Genomic DNA, 12051 nt, shown 5'->3' on the forward strand with positions numbered 1-12051 from the left:
GGTGCTCCAAGCCCCATCCAACCTGGCCTTGGGCACTTCCAGGGATCCAGGGACAGCCACAGCTTCTCTGGGAATCTGTGCCAGGGCCTGCCACCCTCCCAGGGAGGAATTCCTTCCCAATTTCCCACCTAGAGTTTCTCTCTTGTCCTGTTACTAGAGAAGTTGTTTCTGACATACCCCAAACTAAGCATGGAGAGAGAGCCGATCTCACCCTGCAGGGCAGGAGGTGCTCAGGCTCCTGCTGGGAAAGATCCCTGACTGATCCTCCTGGGAAAAATCCCTGACTGGTCCAGTCCTGGCCCCAGCTGGAGGTGCCAGCTCCCATCTTTCCCTCATGGCTGATGCCACAGGAGGGGTTGGTGCAGGACACCTGGCTGGAGTCCCAAAGGATCCCACACCCCACGTGCTGCACAATAAATCAGTGCCAGTGCAGGCCCCCAAATCCTGCTGGACATCCCCCTGGGGATGGGATGGGATGGGATGGGATGGGATGGGATGGGATGGGATGGGATGGGATGGGATGGGATGGGATGGGATGGGATGGGATGGGGAGGGGATGGGATGGGATGGGATGGGATGGGATGGGATGGGATGGGATGGGATGGGATGGGATGGGATGGGATGGGATGGGATGGGATGGGGAGGGGATGGGATGGGATGGGATGGGATGGGATGGGATGGGATGGGATGGGAGGGATGGGATGGGATGGGAGGGGATGGGATGGGATGGGGAGGGGATGGGATGGGATGAGATGGGATGGGATGGGATGGGGAGGGGAAAGGCAGACCCACCCAAGGATTGAGACCCCACATGGACAGCAGTACCTGCTTCGAGTGATCCTGGGCTACTAGAGTTCTCCAGCACAGAAATTCATGGAAAAACTGAAATAAAGCAAATTTTGGGGTAGAAAAGATTGACATGGAAATCTGTGAACCCTTTTTTGGGTGTTTTGTTTGGTAATTTAGGAATTCTCAAGATTCCCACTGCTGTCTGCAGGCACAGGGGTCCCAGCAGCACCTTGTGCTTAATTCCACAGATCCAGCAGAATTACAGAGTTTAAAACCATCTCTCATTGAAGGTTCCACATTAAACTTGGGTTGGTTTTTGATGTTGCAGGAGGCTGATGCTCATCTGCTGAGAATTAGGAGGTCATTATTCTATAATCCAAATTGCCTCTCATCCATAGGCAGAAAATGACAGGAATATTTAAGCCCATTGCCCAGATTACAAACTTGGTGGCAGAGCTCTGCACCCAGTAGTATCTTGCATCTGATAGCTGCCAATAATTTCAGTCAACTGTTTAACATCTGGCATTACTATTTCATGTCTGGCTTAAGCTGTAACCTTTTTTCCCTCCTGCTTTTAGAAAAGCTTTTTCTGCTTTGAGAGAATTTTGATTACTACAGCCTTGCCCAGGACAGATTTATCCTGTGATTTAACATTTTCTGATGGAGCCTCATCCTGAATCAGTTGAATAATTGGCAGTGACTTTGGTATTAAACTGATTCATGATGTACATGCAGACCCTTCAATAATTGAACATTATTGTCTGTATAATCAAAGCCCCTTTTTGACCATTAAAAACTATTGGAAACAGCCCGGTGATCTGCTTTAATTAAAAATAAAGTGCAGAGGATTGGAAATGAGCAGGGATGAGAGGCACTTTGTGGCCCTGAGCAGCTCCAAGATGGGCTGAGGAGTGCAAAGCCAGGTTGGAGCAACCTTGGGTAGGTTCAGGTGGGATATTGGGATTCAGGAATTCCTCCTGGCAGGCTGGGCAGCCCTGGCACAGATTCCCAGAGCAGCTGTGGCTGCCCTGGATCCCTGGAGGTGCCCAAGGCCAGGCTGGACAGGGCTTGGAGCACCCTGGGATTGGAACTGGATGAGCTTCACAATTCCCTTCCACCCCAAACCACTCCAGGATCTCTGATTAAACAGATTTTCTCTCTGCTTCTTCCAAAAGCTCTTAACTGGGATCAGTTAAAAAACCTGGGGAGCACACGAGAGAAACCCACAACTCTCAGCACCATGGGTGATAAACAAATGGCCCAAATCCCTCTCTTTTGGGATCAACACAGCTGCTGGGGCTGGATCTCGGTGTCCCTGACCCTGGGGGCAGCCCTGGGATGAGCATCCATCCAAGGAATCCCACTGGGAGAGGCTGGTGGGGCCTCGGCTCCCCGAAATCCGAGGTGTCCTTTTCACACTGCAGCCCTGGCCAGCCTCTGGCAGGGCTCTGATCTAACAGGTTTTGCATAGCTGCTAGACATCTTCCTAATAGCATCCCCTGGGAATTCTAAATTTCACTCACAGCCTCTAAATTTTCATTAAGAGCAGTCACACACGGAGAATGATGGATTAGATTTTATTGTTGGAAAATCTCCAGATAAAATTAAAGTGCTTCTTTCTTTTCTGAAACCTTTACCTTTCCCCTGTGGTGCCCTATAAATAAGGTATCAAATAATGTTTATCCTTTTGAATTCTGCCATCTTACATGTTTCATGCTTAGTCCTGACCACTTTCCTGCCTCTGAAGAGATGTCACTCTTCAGTTAAATCCCAGGAACAGACAGCTACCTCATGGATTTCATTGTGCAGCAGCCTGCCTGTGTCCCAGAGCCTTCACTTCAACCCACTATTTATAAATACAGCGTTGTCTCCTTCCCTTTCCTGGAAGCCTTTCTTTCATTTCCTTCCTCTTTCCATCAAATTCCCTCTGTCCTTTTGCTTTTATCCCCACTTCTCCAGCCTCTCTGTGTCCATCTGATCCTGCAGACAGATGAGGCACAGCTTTGGGATGTGCTGGGATCACGGGGCTGAGGCACTTCCAGCCTCCACCAGCCAAACCCTGAGAAGTGGGATCTGCTCCCGCTGCCCCTGGCCAGCAGATTTTTATAGCAGATGTTGTTTTTTCCTCAGTGAAATTTAAAAAAAAACCCCACTATTATTTTAGGACTTGAATAGTTTTTGAGATGCTTTTAGTCTCCCCTTGAAAAAGCAAGAGCCCTGCAGGCAGTTGGTAGGAAGTGTCCAAGAGCTGGGAATGCTGCTGTGATTCATATTGGTGTCAGCTCAGTTAAATTAAATTCCACAGGGATTTATCCAGCCAGGCCTCCAAACAAGTTTTAGACAGCATCTCCCACCCCCAAACCTCACACTTCACAGCATCTTAAATTAATCCAGAGAATGGCCAGGGCTGGGAAGGGCTCCTGCTTCCCACCTCAGCCCAGGGAATCAGAGCCTTGCCCTGGGGAGGGAGAAAAGCAGGATTGCAGCTGGATTAACACAATCCCTGGCTATGGGGATCCCCATGGCTCAGACTGGGGCAGGGTCCCGCTGAGCACTCACCCCAAAGGATGTCCCTGCAGGGCTGTCCCCAGCCCAGGAGCTCTGGTCACCCCTCGGGCACTGCCGGTGGGTCCTGGGCTTGTGCAGACCCCCAGGACAGGGGATTGTCCTCAGAGCATGGCCAGGGCTGCCCTTCCAGCCCTCCTGAACCTCTCCTGCTGCTGCTCTCAAGGCTCATTCCCACCATTTTGGGACATTTTCCTGTGATTTATGTGCTTCAATAGGAAGATATTCCACACCAGCACAGAGCCAAGCCAAATCCTTGTCTCAAAGTTCCTCCAACCTGCCTGCATCAGCCAGGACTCAGCTTCCCTTCTGCACAGAGAAGGTGGAGAGATTTCCAAGAGGAACAACTTCCCCTTCTCCTTATAATGCCTCTCCCATGCATGTGAGGGAGTTACACAGGTGACCCTGGGGGTGAAACTCATTAAAATCTTAAAGATTTGGCCAATTTGTACCAGCTGGGCACCAGGCCCTTGGTTTTGCCCCCAGTTTTGATTTTCCACCCCTGAGCTAAATGCTGCTTCCCAGAGCAAGGATGAAGAGCCCACGAGCACCCTTGGTCGTTATCCCTCCCTTTTCCTCTGTAAAATAATTCTCAAAACTCTTCTCGGGCCAGAAGAAAAATTACCCACAGGCTGGGGAACAAACAGAAGGGGATCCCAGCCTCATCCTCTCTGCTGCACCTTCATGTCATCCCAAAGGAAGCAGCAAAGGGAGGAAGATTCCCTGGATTTATTGGCCACTTTTACAGCTTTGTGGGTGCCACGTTCCTCACCAAGAAAACCCTTGGTGCTTCCAGAGCCCTCTGAGGGACAGAGCTGAGCCAGAGAGGAGGAGAAAGCTGGGGAGGGGGGGAACCTTGTAAATCTGGTACCAGTGAGGTGCCAGAGGTGACCAAAATGTGCCACAAAGAGGAATGAGATCTCAGCCATCCCTTCTCTGAGCTGGAGTCCTGACGCCCACAGCTGGGAGAGGCGCCAGGGTTATTTCTGGGGAGGGTTTGTGCAAGTTCCAGGCCGAGTCTCAGCAAAAAGGAGACCGGAGGGAGAGATGGAGCTTTCTTTTGAGCAGAGATGTTGGGAACACGTGGGAGTGAAGAGTTGGAGCACCCACTCTGAGGGGCTGGGAATGCACCAAACCCATGGACCCAACGCACCCAGCCATGGACCAAACCCGGCTGTCCCACAGCAGCTCCTGAGCTGCAGTGACAAATGCAAGGAGCCCCAGGGCTGCTCCCAGTCCCACTGCAGCTCTGGGCGCAGGATCACAAGGCCACAGTTGCAAATCCAGTTTAGTGGAGCAGAGGGGGCTTCCCTAAAGGGCAATCCCCAGCTGAGGACAGAGCGAGAGCAAAGGGCACAGGGAAGCACAGGACCTCTGACTCCCTTTCCATTGGGGAGGGAGGTGTTGATGTTTTAAACGCCAAGATGGATGGAGAATTGGCAGTGGCTTGCATTCATGAGGTCACTGAGAAGCAAAACCCTCCTTTTGCATGGCTGTGGTGAGAAGGCAGCATTGGGTTAGAAGTGAGCGAGCGAGGGCCGGGCACGGCTCCCAGCACACTCCAGGGGCTGTTGTGCAAGGATCAGCTGGACCCCAGCCTGTCCCTGTCCTGCTGCTGGAGCCATCCTGCCTCTGCACCCCTCCTTGCCTCCCTCCCCTGGGGATGGAGCAGAGCAGCGGCAGCTCAGCGGGCAGAAAATCCTCGTGTTCCTGTCCAGTGCCTGTGGAACCCTGATCTCAGGGCAGAAAATCCTCGTGTTCCTGTCCAGTGCCTCTGGAACCCTGATCTCAGGGCAGAAAATCCTCGTGTTCCTGTCCAGTGCCTCTGGAACCCTGATCTCAGGGCAGAAAATCCTCGTGTTCCTGTCCAGTGCCTGTCTGGGACCTCAATCCCAATCCCAGGGCAGAAAATCCTCGTGTTCCTGTCCAGTGCCTCTCTGGAACCTCAATCCCACTCTCAGGGCAGAAAATCCTCGTGTTCCTGTCCAGTGCCTCTCTGGGACCTCAATCCCAATCCCAGGGCAGAAAATCCTCGTGTTCCTGTCCAGTGCCTCTCTGGAACCCCAATCCCAATCCCAGGGCAGAAAATCCTCGTGTTCCTGTCCAGTGCCTCTCTGGAACCCCAATCCCACTCTTAGGGCAGAAAATCTTCGTGTTCCTGTCCAGTTCTTCTCTGGGACCCTGATCTCAGGGCAGAAAATCCTCATGTTCTTGCCCAGTGCCTCTCTGGGACCCCAATCCCAATCCCAGGGCAGAAAATCCTCATGTTCTTGCCTCTCCAAGGCCCTGATCTCAGGGCTTGGGGACAGGTTTGCTCTGCCCAGGCTGAGCTCTTCACCTCCTGCCTCGTTCCAAGAGCACCCAGAGCTGAGCAGAGCCAAATCCAAGCATTTTTTAATGGATGAAAAATTCAACAAGGTCCTTCTGGCTGCCAGGAAGGCACACCTGAAGTACTACAGCTCCAAAGCTTGTGAGGACAAGGACGAAATTATTTTTATGAATTTTATATGTGACTTCCTGGTTGTTCCTGGAATTTTGCACATCCCCCTGACAGAGAGGAGTGGCCCAGCTGCTTCTCCCAGGAAGTCTTTGCTCTTCCACCAACCCATGCTCTGCTAATTTTCCTATTACTAAACCCAGAGTAATTAATACTGAGTAATCTCTGAGGGATTTCACAAATCTCGACGTTCTGTTATTTTTCTCAGTATGGAATTTTGGAAAGAAACTTCTGAGGAAAATCGTATCAAAAATGGACTTTCAGTAATTTTTTTCTCCTTCATCAAAAATAAGGTTCTGATTTTTAGCAACAACAATAACCTGAAAAAAGAACGGGATTAACTCGAGAGCTCCTTCACTTTCACTCCATTTCTTTTGCCCCTCCACAGGGAAATCCTCAATGCACAGTTCCCAAATGTTAATGAACACCAGCCCTTTCTCGGTACCTTTTAGGGCCTGATTCACCAGGATCATCCATAAATATTCCTTTAAAAACCTTCCTGAGGAGCTCCCGAGGGCAGCCCGTGTCAGGAAATGTCGGATATTTCTCCCTCTCCTCCTCGAGCCGTTGGTAGCCTGCTCGGGAAAGAACAGATGCGTTAAAAGTTGGGAGATTTACAGCCCCCCACACACACGGGAGCCATAAACCCACAATTTGTTCCATTCCCAGAGCAGCTCTGCCCGCTGCAGGACCTTTCATCGCTGCTGGAAAGCTGCCTTGAAAAAACCCCCGCTCTTTTATGGCCACACGGACACAAAGTTCAGCTCTCGGTGCCTCAGAGATGGAGATGGGGGAAGGAAGAGATGAATTCGCTGGCCCTGGGTTTGCTGCTCACCCTGTCCTGGGCAGGGAGATATCCCAGACTGGGAATGTTGATGGGAACAGGGCAGGAGGGTGGGAATCCTCTGACACACAGAGGGATCCTCTGCTCTATTGAAGATGGAGGGAGAGACCCACCTTTGTTGATCAGCATCTGACTCCGATTTATTAAACAACTAGGCGCTTTTTATAACAGTGGTAATTCACTTCATGCATATTGCAAAATCTGAGCTCCCGACAGGCTGTAGAGAAAACTTCAGCTCCTCCTTTTGTTTCCAATACCTGAAGTTAGTTTACTGAAACCAAGATCAGTGTTCTCACCATGATATGAAAAGTTCTCAAAACCTTTATATCTGTTCCCAGACTGGCCGTCTGTTCCCAGTAGCAGCCAAGGACAGAACGGTCTGAGAATCTTGTTGTTTATATAAAAGGTGGCTGAGAACCTTAATTATTTACAGGATCAAGCCTGGGAAAGGCTGCTTCACATCAGGCTTCTATATTTCCCTCAGCTGAATACCTTCATGGCCTCTTTCTTTAAGCCATGCTTAAACCAGGCTCTCCACACTGCTCGAGCTGTGACCCTCAGGTGATCACTGCTGGCCTGGTACCTGCTCCTGACCTCCAGTGGCACTGGGAGCATCAAAATCCCTGCATGACCAAGGAACTGCTGGCACCACAGCTCAGTCCAGCCTCGCAAAACCCAGCCTGGACAAAGGTGTTGGTGCAAACCCCAAAATCACCCTCAGAGTTCTGCATTGATGGCTCAAGCAGCTTGAAGTTACTGTGATGCAGCCAGATTTATTCTTGATATCCAGTGCTGGAGTAGCAAACGTCCAGAGGAGCTCCTGGATCTGCCTCTGGGATTTCATTGCTGAGCACAACCCAAACCTGCTTCTCCTTCTGCTCCCAAGGAGATCCCCCAAAGCACAAAGGGTTAAACCTCTGTCCAGGCTGCCCTTCCAGCCTCCCCAGTTTGCAAAGGGAGGGAAGGGAAGGGAAGGGAAGGGAAGGGAAGGGAAGGGAAGGGAAGGGAAGGGAAGGGAAGGGAAGGGAAGGGAAGGGAAGGGAAGGGAAGGGAAGGGAAGGGAAGGGAAGGGAAGGGAAGGGAAGGGAAGGGAAGGGAAGGATTAGAGGGGAGAGATTTATGGGGAGCCCATCCCGGAGCCTCCCTTTGATGCTGGGTGAGCGGCCCTGCTCCAACAAAGGGGCTGTAAAGCACTGCCCACCACAAAACCCTCTGTTGGCGGCAGCCAAATCCCTCCTGGGGTTATCCTGGCCTGGAGAGGCCCTGGAAGGAAAGGCTGCCCCTTTTTCTGGCTGCATTATTCACAAAGAGCTGGTGAAACACTCACAGCTCCCCACAAATCTGCTGGGGCTGCACAGACATTTGGGCTGGGAGGAAAGGAAGGGCTCAGGGCTTGGCCTGCATCCCCCATCCCAACTGGGGTGTCTCTGGGGCAGGGAGAGCAGATCCATGCCCTGGAACCCCCTGGGCAGGGAGAGGAGCCTGCAGTCACAGCTGGGCTGGGTGGGTGGTCCCAGGTCACCGTTCCCACCAACCAGGGGGCTCTGAATTGTCCCAGGGATGCAGGGATGGACCCTGGAGAGGGAAATCAGGAGGAACCAACACTGGAATGAATGACTCTGGCTTTTATCTCACCCTGAGCAACTCCCCCTTCACCCCTTCAGATGTCACAGCCCCTCAGGGTCACTGGAGCTCACCCACTAAAGAAGGACCAAGTGACCTCTTAGAATGGGTTTTTTTCTCCTTTCCATAGGATTTTTTTTAGCAGAAGAGGAGGAATTAATGGAAAGCCAGAAGTGCTCCATCTCAAGTGAGAAATGGCAGAAAAAGCCTGCTGGCACTCACCAGCCAAGAAGCAGCTGGTGTTGGATGGGAGCTCCGAGCAAGCTGTGATCCACAGGCTCTGCCTCTCCCAAGGGGAGGAGGGAATCGCTCCCACTTTGTCACAGCCACTTTGTCACCCCCTGAGGCTGCTCCACACTCACCTGTGTCCCCTGCAGAGGGATGTCTGCTCTCCCACACCTCTGTCCTCAGAGAGCCACAGAACCCTTCCTGCTCCAGGGAAGGCATCCCCAGCCCTTGCTCAGCCTCAGCACCTGTTTGGAGCAGCATCCCCAAAAACCCTGGAGAGCTCAGACCTGGCTGTGCTGTAGAAAAAGCAGAAATAAACAAACACTCCTGGCTACCAACAAAACCCAAGCCATGACAACGACAACAAACAACAGCAAAAAAAAGTTCCTTCCTAATTTCAGCTTCTGGTCGTAAAATTTTACTTTCATGGAACAGCGTGAAATCTGCACAGCCCGAGCAGGGGTTTTTCATAAAAGGCAGAGCTGGTGGAATATCCCAGCCAAGGTGTTTTTATAAGCCAGAAGAAGAGAGGCAGAAACACAGAAAGAAAATAATTTTCTTGACTTCCTTCCAGAAAGGAATTTTATTTAGATTTCCTTTAGCCAGGCTGAACCTCTGCTGCCTCTCCTTGCATGGGTTTTATCAGAGCCCTCCCAGCAAATCCAAACCCCTCATTCCTCTTTGCATCTGAGCCCTTTAAAATCTTGGAATTTCCAGGACAGAGCAATTTGCAGTGGGAATTTGGCTCCTTCTTAGCCCAAAACACAAACCAGAGTGTGGAAGTTCAGCCCTGCACCCAGGGTAATTCTGCTTTTCCAACACCCCTGAGGTTGGGGGAAACACTTCCCACCGGCCAAATCTATGAGGTTTGAGGAGAAAATAATGTCTGCTAAAGGGCCAGAAACGCTCTCACCCGGTGGAAAATGACTTCCAAATGCCCCCTGCTCTGGGGATTTCATGAGGGAAGATGGATCTTTCCATCCCTTTTCCTCTCTTCTTCATTTCTCAACTCTTGACCCCTGAGCTCGCGGGTGAGAGCCCTCGGCAGAGGAAACGCTTCCTCCAGTTCATTTGTCTCCATCTCTGTGCAGCTGAAGGTGCTCCTGTGGCCAAGAGGATGCTGTTCCCAGCCCTGCCCATCCCAAATCCTCCACCCTGGATCTGCAGCTCCAAAGAGAAAACCAAAGTCAGAGCAGTTTTGGCCCCGCTTTGGTGCAGATTGGCAGTCCCAAGGAGTGGGAGAGGCTGATGCGCTGAAGGGAACCAGAGGGGATGGGGTTTGCCCGGCCATGGAGGGCCAGCTGGGAAGGATATTGTTGGGAACAGGCTCCCAGGGGCCTCAGATCCCAGGAAAGCTGCTCTGGAGAACCCCAGCTCAGAGAGTGGCACCAACCACAAATCTCAGGCACAGATTTCAAATCCCTTAGAAACCTCTGGGAAACCCCCCCCCAAATCAAGGTACAAAGGCAAAATATTGCCCAGTGATTCCAGCACAGAATCCTGGCATGGTCTGGGTTGGAAAGGACCTTTAAAATCATCCTTTTCCAGCCCCCTGCCATGGGCAGGACACCTCCACTGCCCCATGTTGCTCAGCATTCCCAAGGCCATTGGAAAGCACCAGGGATCCAACAGGGAAAGGAGGATGTGGTTTGAAATTTCCTTTTTAGGGGATAATCCAAGCTGGAGCATTGGGAACCAGAGCTCAGAGGTTGAAGGATGAAGAAATTCCTTTCTGAAAGAAATTTCTGCTTAGCACCTTATTTATAATCAGGGTAAAATGGGGAGATCTCGGGTGTCATTCCAGCCTCTGGGTGATTTTTTGAGGCGTCTCAGCAAGCCCCAAACACACTTCCCAGGATATTGTCCACAGAGCTAGGCTGGAACAGGAAAGAAGGGAGGAAGGAGTGAAAAAGGGAATGCTCAGGTGTTTCCCCAGCCTTTCTTCCCTCTTGGTCTGGACATGGGGTCCTGATTTTCCTTCTGTTTTCAGGGAGAGGCAGAACCCACTGGATTTCAGCCCTTTTCTCTTAGATTTGCTGTTCAGTTAAAAACTAGGACATTCAAATCCCAAAATTCCAAGCTGGGCCTCGATCCTGAGCAAAATAAAACTCAGGAGGAGAATTTTTATAGGACAATTTGCTGCTCACCATGAAGGCTTGAAGAGGCCAAAGAGCCTGGGGAAAAGGATCCTCCTGCCCTCCTCCTCCTCCTCAGCTTCCCTTTGGCTTCCAGCAGCGCAAGATCCAGGGAAAACACAGCAAGGGCCACTGTTATTCTTTATGGAGGCAGGAGAGGAAAGGAGGCAGCATCCAAAGCTCAATGTGAGGTGGAAAAGGCGTCCAAGCTCTGCGGCCCTGGATGAAACAAAGCACACAGAAACCCAGGGAAATGCTGGGAGATGGATTGCTTGGGAATGGGAATGGAACTGTCTGTGTTTGCCTTGGAGAATGGGGAAGGAGCCACAGGGTTTCAGCTCAGCAGGTGTTGCTTTTCAGCACAGAGATGTGGAGCGAGGCAAAGCCCTCCTGCCAGGCTGTTCCTGTGTCCCAAATCCTCAAATCCCATCCCATGGCCAGGTGATGCTCACACAGCTCCTGCCAGGCTGTTCCTGTGTCCCAAATCCTCAAATGCCATCCCATGCACAGGTGATGCTCACACAGCTCCTGCCAGGCTGTTCCTGTGTCCCAAATCCTCAAATGCCATCCCATGCACAGGTGATGCTCACACAGCTCCTGCCAGGCTGTTCCTGTGTCCCAAATCCTCAAATTCCAATCCCGCCCCATGCACAGGTGATGCTCACACAGCTCCTCAGATTCCATTCTATGGTCAGGTGGTGTTCCTGTGTCCTAAATCCTCAGATCCCAATCCCATTCCATGCACAGGTGACACCCACACACCTCAAACAGATTTTTGCAGGAAGAGAAGGCAAAAAAAAAAAAAAAAAAAAAAAAAAAAAAAAAAAAAATCAAGGCATCAGCATTCCATGAGGTTTATCCAGACTTTGCTCCGTTTTCTCCAGACTGGCTCCTCATTGCCCTGGGCTGGGGGCTTTGATCCGGAGGGGATTTGTCCTGGTGGGATGGAGAGCACTGGACCTGGACAGGAAAGAGCCATTGGAGCATCCTGATATCTCCAGGAGTCCCATGATGGACCAGACCTCAAAGCCCATCCAGGGCCACCCCTGCCATGGACAGGGACACCTTCCACTGTCCCAACCTCTGTCCAGCCTGGCCTTGCACAATTCCAGGGATCCAGGAGCAGCCACAGCTCCTCTGGGAATCTGTGCCAGGCCTCCCATCCTCCCAGGGAGGAATTCCTGTATCCCAATATCCCATCCATCCCTCCCCTCTGGCAGTTTAAATCCATTCCCCCTCTGCCTGTCCCTCCACGCTCTTGGAACAGCATCTCCCCATTTTTTTGCAGGTTCCCTTCATGTGGATATCTGAAGGGAACAAATCTTCCCGTGCTGAGGGCTCTGCTCTTCCCTTTGTCTCTGGAACTTTAC

The 12051-nt window shown here is 51.5% G+C and overlaps 1 protein-coding gene across 2 annotated transcripts in view; it reads right to left on the reverse strand.

The window, feature by feature from the left end:
* LOC102070796 (uncharacterized) overlaps positions 1 to 11480 on the reverse strand; it is a 34473-nt gene extending 22993 nt beyond the window's left edge. Inside the window, exons 1-5 of one of the 2 annotated variants that reach the window (XM_074552849.1) lie at positions 11347 to 11480; positions 10694 to 10900; positions 8681 to 8842; positions 6297 to 6426; positions 826 to 882 (exon numbers count right to left, since the gene is read on the reverse strand). The gene's annotated coding sequence lies outside the window, so the exon portion shown is untranslated. Of the gene's footprint in view, positions 1 to 825; positions 883 to 6296; positions 6427 to 8680; positions 8843 to 10693 lie in introns of both variants that reach the window. The other variant, XM_074552850.1, reaches the window with a different exon arrangement.
* Positions 11481 to 12051: the final 571 nt, after the last annotated feature.

This window comes from Zonotrichia albicollis, chromosome 16 (assembly GCF_047830755.1).
Source record: "Zonotrichia albicollis isolate bZonAlb1 chromosome 16, bZonAlb1.hap1, whole genome shotgun sequence".
NCBI classification, from domain to species: Eukaryota; Metazoa; Chordata; class Aves; order Passeriformes; family Passerellidae; genus Zonotrichia; species Zonotrichia albicollis.